This window comes from Desmodus rotundus, chromosome 11, assembly GCF_022682495.2.
Source record: "Desmodus rotundus isolate HL8 chromosome 11, HLdesRot8A.1, whole genome shotgun sequence".
NCBI lineage: Eukaryota > Metazoa > Chordata > Mammalia > Chiroptera > Phyllostomidae > Desmodus > Desmodus rotundus.
Genome location: NC_071397.1, coordinates 22,396,401 through 22,406,139, shown reverse-complemented (window position 1 = coordinate 22,406,139; position 9,739 = coordinate 22,396,401). Strand labels below are relative to the sequence as shown.

The 9,739-nt window shown below is 38.8% G+C and overlaps 1 pseudogene; it reads right to left on the bottom strand.

Moving 5' to 3' along the window:
- Window positions 1–650: 650 nt before the first annotated feature.
- LOC112319365 (U2 spliceosomal RNA) lies at window positions 651–794 on the bottom strand (annotated as a pseudogene).
- Between the last annotated feature and the right edge of the window lie 8,945 nt (window positions 795–9,739).

Genomic DNA, 9,739 nt, shown 5'->3' with positions numbered 1-9,739 from the left:
AAAATAAGCAACTGGAAAAATCAGGCTGACATAAGGAACTAGTGCATAATAGAGTAGGTCATTCAAGACCCATCTCCAGCAAAATCAGTCTGCAATGAGAGCCCACTCTGGCTCTTATGATATTATTTGAAGATAACACATGTGCATTCCTGACTCAAGGGACATCACGTTATTCTTATTTCAGAGTGTAATGAATTTGGTATATCAAATATTAATACAAACCTTCCACTTAAAGTAACCTCCAAGATCATATACCATGTCAATTAGCATAGTGAGGAAGAGTTTTTGTCTTTTTAAAACTCATTAAGGGTGCTCTTTCAAAGATGGGAAGGAAGGTCATTAGTATATGCAAAGTGTGGCCAGTCAGCAAGGAAAATGATCTCCGTACGTGGCCTAAGCTACCCCGTGATTCTTTTGTGGTCATATCTACCATAGCTGAGCTGCCATCTTTCTGATAGTATCTAGTTTTTTAAATACTTTTTGTTTAAAAGTAATTCCATGTTCAATAACTGGGCCATTTCAAACTATGCAATGTATAATAATTTTCCAATATGTTCTGATAGGTGCATTCGGCCATGACAAACACTACCCCTTGTGCTGTCTTACAGCAACCCACAATGTAACCATCCCCCAAATGAATCTAGGTGTTGAATGGCTTTTCAGATACACGCTGATGCAAGACCATGAGGTCCTAATAAGCTCATGCAGAATTTTTTCCCTTTTCCCTCTTTCTTCTTTTTTTAGACTGATAAGAACAGATACACTTGATCTTAGCCAAAAGGCCGAGAAGTGATCTTTCTTCTTTTTTAAAAAATAAGAAGTTCAAAGATAAAACCAAAAAAAAATTCCATCAAAGTATTCTAGAAAAAGAACCATTTGTTGGGTCTAAATATTATTACTCTGTACTATCCTCCCCACCTTGAGAATAGACTGACAAACAGAGGAGGAAAAAATAAATAGGTTAACCAGGAGAAAGCCCATGCCTTGTCTGTTGTAATGCAGTCTGATCACCCAAAGTGACTGATTTCTTAAAAGAATCCATATCCACGACTCCTACAGCCATCTGCAAGGTAGCTTGTGCTGCTAAGGTCGTTCACAGTGCTTGAATCCCTGGGGTTCTCTCAGGGAATCCAGAAGTTCTGTACACTCATGTTTTTTGTGAAGTGGGGGTTTTCAGTCCTTTTTTTCTCAAAAAAAGAAAAGAAAAAGAAAGAAAAGAAAAAAGCTGCGAAAATGGAAGTATTAAATAAGAATGATTTAACAATATCATGTATTTTTGCATATCTCCAATACACTTGCCTCCACTCTTAAAGTCAAGAAAAACTATTTCCCCTACAATAATTAATCAATTCCTCTATCTCCTCCTCTCTCTTTTTGAAAAAACATGTGGTAGCAAAAACTGAACACACTGGCCCTTAACCCAGTCAAAACAGAGATAATTCAAAGGAACCCCTGGTTATTTTTGACTGTTTGGTATAAAATACAAACCATTCTGACTTCTCCACTCTTATCTAGAGCAGTCTTTCTTCTCTCCCACACCAGATTCTTTCTCCTCTGCCCCAAGAAACACAGTAATATAAGATTTCCTAATACTGTCTGAAAATCAGTGAAAGTAGTAAGCATCAAGCTTGTATCACAACAGCTGCCTGATATATCTTCTTCCTCTACTGAAACAAGAAAAATAAATCATAAATGGAGAAAAGTCAAAAATTCACTCACACAGAAATTCTGCTAATTTTTCCCATCTATCTTGATCTAACCTTTTTGGTAACCACAACTCATAACTAGCATTATTACTAACACCACCACTACTAGATATTATTTAGCATGGAAAAACTCAAATTTTGTCCAATGCATTAAGCTCAGTTTAACTTAATAATCTAAGCTCTCTTTTTATGTAATACACTTTTGTTTATGTGACTCCAATAAATCTTCGATGTTCCATTCATACCTCTCTTCCTCTTCAAGGTGGCATTGGATTAATGAGGGAGGTGTGTTACATAAGAATTTCTTTTTTTGTTGTTGTTATTCAATTACAGTTGTGTGCCTTTTCTCCCCATCCCTAGTGAACAGTGAGGAGAGGGGATTACAGGAACTACTATAAAGGACACATGGAGGGGGGGTTACATAAGAATTTCAAACCCCATTTCCCAACCTCTGATGGAAATGAGGTTTGAAGGTAATCTCTGCAGAGCAATGGGTCTGGTCTTTTTGTGCTACTCAGGTCATTATTTGATCACCTTCGTTTTTATTTTTTGGTAGGAGGTAGTGTTCACTGGCTCTCATTCCTGAAGTACTTGAATGGACCCATTTGCACCCAGTCACATAGTATCAAAAAGCTGCCACCTCTAGACACCATGTCCTGCTGGCCCTCTCTACACCTCCACAGCTCTCCTCATAGCACACGGATGTCTCCAGATCCCTTTAATAACCAGCCTATTTGAAACTAGTATGTTGAACATACCTAATATGATCAAAACACAACTTTTTTTGTAAAGATTTATTTATTTACTTTTTAGAGAGAGGGGAAGGGTGGGAGAAAGAGAAGGAGAGATACATCAATCACTTGCCTCTCTCACACCCCCAACTGGGGACCTGGCCCACAACCCAGGCATGTGCCCTGACTGGGAATCAAACTGGCAACCTTTCGGTTCAGAGGCTGGCACTCAATCCACTGAGCCACGCCAGCCAGGGCAAAAACACAACTTTTTAAATCTCCCTTTCTTCAACACTTTTTAGATTAAGAATCTCTGCCCTGCACTTAAGACTCACACTTACGAGCAATCCTTCAGTAATTGCAACTCACAAAACATTATAATTTGGTAAATTAAGCTAGGGTATGTGATAAAAACTCAAACCATTACTTTAGCATCTCTCCTCCCTCTTGCTGGGGCCTGAGCTAGCCACTTGCAATGGGAAAGGAGGAGCAGGGTCCTCCTCTACCCATGCTTAATCCTACTTCTTCCCCTCCACCAGTGTAGTAAGCAAGATTTAGAATTTCTTTAAGGTTGGGTGCAGAGGGAGAAAGAATTAGGGGAAAGGGCACGGAGAGCGCAGCTACCATTGTTGTCTGTTGAGAGGCCTCCTACGGAGGGGTTTAATACCGACTTTTCCTCAAAGGGAATCTCGTGAGCTCCTTGGAGATTGCCTTCACTGAGAACCTCCATTTCTGCCCCTTTGACATGCGCACCACCGCCCCTCTGAAGTTCCTGACTTTCACAGAGGCTCCTTCAACTTAGACTTTTACTATTAAAAGATACTTCATCCTCCCAACTCTGAGCAAGCTGTCCTTTCCACATGGACCACCATGGGAAACACTCATGCATCCCTTGTCACGATGAGCTCTAGAAGTGTTAGCCAGCTCTCACACTGCCACGTCTACCCTGCTGGCATAGACAGGCACAGTGCTCTGTGGTACCCAAGCAACCGGAACCACTTGCAAACTCTGAGTGTCCCACTGAAGCCTCCTCCCAAATGGAGCTTGAAGGAAAGAGAAGTCCCCCCTCCACTACACACATACACATTTTCTTCTCAACAATCTCCCTATGTCTACTTTCTCTCCCTTTTTATAGTTTTAATATAAACCAGGGATCCCTAGATGAGAGAGCCATCAAGTATAAAATTTGGTATTTGCCATTTCTTTTGTAAATTCAGTATCTTGTAATCTAGCACCTCACTTTGGAATTTCACATATAGTAACTTTACCTGTGTGAGTCTCAAAACTTGAATGTAAACCTCCTGTTACATACCTGTTCTCCTTGTTCTTCTCTGCCATCCCACTTCTGTTATGCTAAGCTGCAGCACTGAGCTGAAGAAGACTGCTTTTCTCCCAAGTTCCTGCAGTCTTTCTAATAAGCCCAGTTATCCCTGGGCTGCTTCCAGAAACTATGTGGTTGAACCACAATAAAGCTCCTCCACGTCAAAGTTTAACAGGGGAAAGGGAATTAGACACGCTGTTGACTGGCTTTCCCACCTCCCTCTCTCTTTCTGCACACAGTCCACCAAGACTGGAAATGGGGGGCTCTCCTCTAGTTTTCTTTCTGAAGGGCTGTTACTATCTTCTCATGTCCTCTCATTGAGTCTGCCAGGCTTTGTCATCCTGGAACAACGTCATGTTGTTTCTGCCAGGAATACTGTAATAAGCAACAGACCCATGGAAGATAATGTCCTCTCTTACATGTATTGATTCTGTAATTGCCTGAAATTCTGCCTTTCTAAAAATATAAGAAAAATTTTCCCTTTTTCATGGCTATAGTAAGAAATCTGACCTGTATACTTCAGTCCAAATCTGGCTTATTAACAGAATCACATGATGAGAGGTTTACCATATTAATTCCTGACCTCCCCAACCCCACCAACGATCATTGAATAAGAATTTCTGAGGATGGGGCTGGAGATCTTATGATTCTGATGGTTAGCCCTGTGTGGCAACCAATATTCTCACCATTAGAATTGAAAACTCCCAGCCCTGGCTGGTGTGGCTCGGTTGGTTGGAGAGTCGTCCCATAACTTAAGTGTTGCTGGTTTGATTCCCGGTCAGGGCACATGCCTAGGTTGAGGGTTCAAACCCCAGGTCCAGGTGTGTGCAGGAGACAACCAATCAATACTTCTCTCTTGCATCAACGTCTCTCTCTCCCTTCCTCTCTAAGAAAAATGAAAAAAATGCCCTCAGGTGAGGATTAAAAAATTAAAAAGTCCTATAGAAACTATAAACTACTTTACAAATAGAAAAATATTAGACATAGACATTAAGAATCCTCTGTAACACTTCTCATTTTAATTCCCCCCATATTTCCAGAATATGAAGATTCATGAACATTCCTAAAGTTTTGCTACTGGTCAATAATCAATATGAGCCTATTAATTAAGCCTTAATTTTTGGAAAGTCAAACACATGCTTCTATGGTACAGTAGGTCACTCAGTATTTTTATAACAATAATTTGAATTGATTTGGGGGGGAAATTTTCTATTGCCTTTCCTTCATCTGTAGAAAGGTCATAGAAAGCATTAATAGATTTTGACACAAACGTTTTAAAATGCTAAAGGAACAAAAGCTGAATAGCACTTTGTCAAAAAATAAAAAAGATGTGATTCTCACACTACAAGAGAATTCAAAATCTGCTTGATGTCCAAGGGATATATAACATGTGAAAGGAATACATCCAACCTTTTTAATGCCTAAGCCTCATAACAGAAGTCAGAAAGAAGATAATGTTATTATCAAGAAGCCTTTGAGAATGAGAAAGAGTCTTCATTGTGCCTATTCCCAAATACACTTGCTGATTTTACACAATGATATGAAAAGACACTTTCAGGATATAAACTTAGTAGACTTCTATATCAAGAAGTTAGAACTCCTGATGCTAGCCTCTTTTGTACAAGTAAACTTGAATAGTGTGAATACATCTTAAAAATTCTTAAATCATAATCTGAAGATAGTTTTAACATCAATTGTTCCTACAGGTAACATCAGGGGAGCCTTGGTGTCACTGTAACATATAGCCACTGCTTCCACTATGGCTCGTGCTCCAAAAATTAGAAGGCAGGTACAAAATATTTAGAGGAAAAAATAGAGAAAACAGGCAGTTGTGCATTTATCCCTGGATTAGGGGAAGCCATTGCTATCTTTCCCAGAGTTTTATATGTTGTATCCGAAGCTTTGAGAAAGTGCTGACAAAGAAATTAATTTTAATCTTATAGTTATGTAGATTGATGATCTCCAAATTTATGTAAGAAACAAGTCATTTTTGCCATCTAAAATCAAGGGGAAGTAATCAGAAGTTTTGTTTTAGATGTTCTTTCTCTCCAAAATAACATCCTCAATCTTTTTTACGCCGATTTTTCTTGAACCAATCTTCTAAGGTCAATTACATTAGCAAATGTTTCAGCTCTTCGGCATCTCAGAGCTCTTGTAGCTGTATCTTCATTAGAACTCTCTTGCAGCTCACAAACTCAGTTCCAGGGTATTTTATTTTATCTGGACACATTAGATTTAACACCATACCTTAGTAAATGCATACTTGAGTTAGCCTGTACACTAAACAGCTTAATTAAATGTAACTGCTAGACTTTTCTTCCCTAAAAACATGCTCTTAACAGAATCCATACAGAGTAGCAAAGTCAAATGAGATGATTCTGAGTAGTTATCAGGAGGCATAGCTACTGGATTGAAGACCTAGTGGGATTTCTTGACTATGGCACCGGTCTACGTTTTATAACCATGACCACCAAGTAAAATAAGACTCACCTTAAATGGACAGTTTTTATTAAGCTGTCAACTCTATTACATTATTAAAAACAGTGGTCTCCAATTGGTGTCCCCACTACCAGGGGGTACACATGGCAATCCAAATGAGTTGAAAAGAAAATACTAACATTTCTATTTGCTTTATTCATAAAAAAAAAATTAAGCTCTATCAACTCCCTAGCACTTGACTTTCAGACAAACACTCACATCCCCAACCATCCATGTACCAGGTGGTCACCAGCACAAAGGAGATGAGGCATCTCGAGGGACAGAATCCTTCCCCTGTGGAGGGGTTGGAACTGGTGCCACACCTATCTGTCTGCTTGTGGTGCAGTGTGCACAGTAGACCGACGTGTGACTGCTATGCAGAACTATCGATTTTTCTCGTTTTAGTAAAAGAACTCTTTTAAACTATACAAGAAGTTTAAAAATACTCCTGCAAGAGCACAGGTTGAATACAATACTAATAATGTAAACATGGGTGAACAATAGATATCAGAGCTGATCACTACACACCTTACATGAAACTTTCCTCTTAAAGTATAAAAACAATAATAATCTGGCCACCAAAACTAATGTGATTTTATCAAAAGTTATTTTAAATATTTACTATTTTCATTTACATTTATCCCTGTCTTCACTCTTTGTAGTGCCATAAATTATGAACAAACGATACTATCATTGATTCTCAAGATGTTTTAAATAACGTATTGATTGGTGCTCAACTTTGTCTTTATTTCTGTGTATGCTTTTTAATACATACAATATCTTAGTGTAATGGTAAATGTATTTAATATATAAGCAAATAATATAAATATAAAGATGTTTGGGGAGTGCACACTAAAAATACTGCAGCAACAGATGTGCTACTAAAATAGTTTATAGATCAGTGGCCAGCAAAAATGGCAGAAGGAAGAAATGTAGTAGAAAATAATAGGTAATTAACAAGTAAGGTATATGTTATACACACACATACGCTGTTGGGATGTGTCTTTTCTGATTTCATACTTATTCTCAATACAAGTGTGTTTTAGGTTTTGGGAATACACATAAAGCAAAGAATAATAATTCCCACACTAAAGATTTCACTTAGGGCTGAAAATTTCTAAATATCACTTTTATCTTTTGTTCTTCAACACATTTCTTCATTGCCCAATTTAGACAGAATAAGAAATTGCTCCTGAGAAATAAGAAAAACAGTCATTTGAGTGACAATACAATTAGGTTCTTCTATATGTTTCTGGCTTAAAGGAAGCCACGGTTATTTAATCCCAGATTAAAACATGCTCTGGGGGGCTAAGGAAGAAGTATTATCGGGAAAATGCTTCAGCACCAGTTTACTGGCCATGCTTGAAATTAAGGCCCAGCCCACGATGGCCGGGCGGGGTGGAGGAGTTGTCACGAGCATTAGCAGTTCTGAGGAAGACTGAAATAACAGTTGCCATCACCTGTGGGAAGACAAAATGTTATGACTAAAATACCAAACACTTTAACTCTAGAAATAGCAAAAACTCCTTGTGATTATAATGAAATCTAAAAACAAGACACCTGTGAGCCACTTACCACCTGATCAAATGTCTCATCCTTTTAGAGATGTTAAAATATTCTGAGTGAGTTGAACTTTTCACTTTACTATGAGTTTCCCTAAGGGTAAATCTTTAGTAGAAATAATTTGAGAACTTCCCTCGCATATGAAAGCTATCTTTTCTTGTCTCCTATAATTTTAAAAGGTATTTTAAAAATGTTCCTGGGATCAGACTTTATGTGGAACATGTCACGAGAGAGTGAATATTTATGATCAAATTGCTCTTCTAAAATGTATCATAAAATCGGGCTTATAGTAAATGTTCCTCAGACCATTAGCTGCCATAATTCTCTAGTCCTTTTCTTAGCCGTTTTATTAATAGTGTACAATCCTCATTACTACTAACCGTTACTTGTTAAATACGGACCTGGCCACCATAAGCATTTTCTCTTCCTGCCCCTGTTTTACAAGATACCTATAAATAGGCTCAAAACCCATCTACCTGCAATTCTTGAGTGCCCTCCCTCCTAGAAATAGGGGACAGGGGCTCCATGGCCTCATCTGAACTTTTCCATGACTAGAATTTAATAAGGCTCAAAACTCAGCCTGGAATTATAACCCATTTGGTGAATTTCAAAAAAAAAAATTAACTGATCTCCTGATAACTTGCTATGCAGAAGAAAAAAAAAGGAAATTGACATTCAGAAAGAGCGAAGAAAGATTGCCAGAGGAAAACCCAGAAACAAAAGAGAACTCCTTTCCTCCTTCCATTATTACTTTTGATGTCAGTGTTACTTTGTAAAGTCCACTTAGTAAAACTGGTGGCAGTGTGCGTGTTTTACCTTCAGGCTCTGTCATGTACCACGGGGAGTAAATGGAGGCACCTTCTACAGTTCTCTGGCAATCCCTGAGGAAATCTTTCTGCTTCCTCACTGAAGCCCAGCGGGGAAGGCTCATGGCAGCTCAGCTCAACCAGATTGCTTATGTGATGAGGATGGACAGCAGGAGACTGAAACCATTCTGCAGAGTGGGTAGCAAATAATCAAAGGGAAGATGGATTGCTGGAACTTCAAAGACTCAAGGGACGCCATCTGAAGCAAAGTGACATTGATATCAACATCTAGGAAATGATAGAGGCAGATAAATTGCTCAGGCAAGAAAAAAAGAGATGGGATGACCCAGTTTAAGCAAAAAGTAATTTGCTAATCACAAAGCAAAGATATAACACAATAGACTCCTCTCGCCACTCACACACAGCAGGTAGAGCCATTATCCAGATCCAGCAGTAGACAGAAAAGGAGATCAACTCAAATGTGACTGGTGCTCAAACCACAGAGGGCTTCTTTGGAACAAGAGCTCACCCCAAAGAAAAATTGGCAGCCAGTGCCACCTGCAGAGGAAAGATATATCTTCCGCAGGCACTAGCTCTCCAAAGCTGACAGCCTGATATATTCTGTTGAATAAATCGAAAAACTTTCAAGTGGTCTAAAAAAGGTAGTCTGAAGTAGACCACACTGCAGGGATCCAATCAAGTTAAGAATGTCAGGAGCCTGTGGCAACATCCACACCAGGAAAAAGGCTGCCAAAATCAGTTAATTGCAAATGAGAAAATATCATGGTGGTTTTGTTCTTTGTGTGAGTATGTTTTCGATTTTCATTCAGGGTTTGTATGTTGTGATTTTTTTAAAAGACACAAAACTGCAAACTATTCTTTTCATACATGGAGAAAAGCTGGCACAGAAAGTACTTTTTCCTGGAGCACACTGCAGATACATTACTTTCTCCTTGAATTTCTTTCGTCACCTTTTTTGACACCACCTGAAACTGACTTTGCTGCCTCCAGGCTCTGCTCAAGCACTGCCTTCTCCATGAATTCCTCCTAAATGAATCCAGCCTTCACTGATCTCTCCTGTCTCTCAAGTAGTAATTTACTTATTGGTTAAACCATTCAAGGTGGAGCTAAATT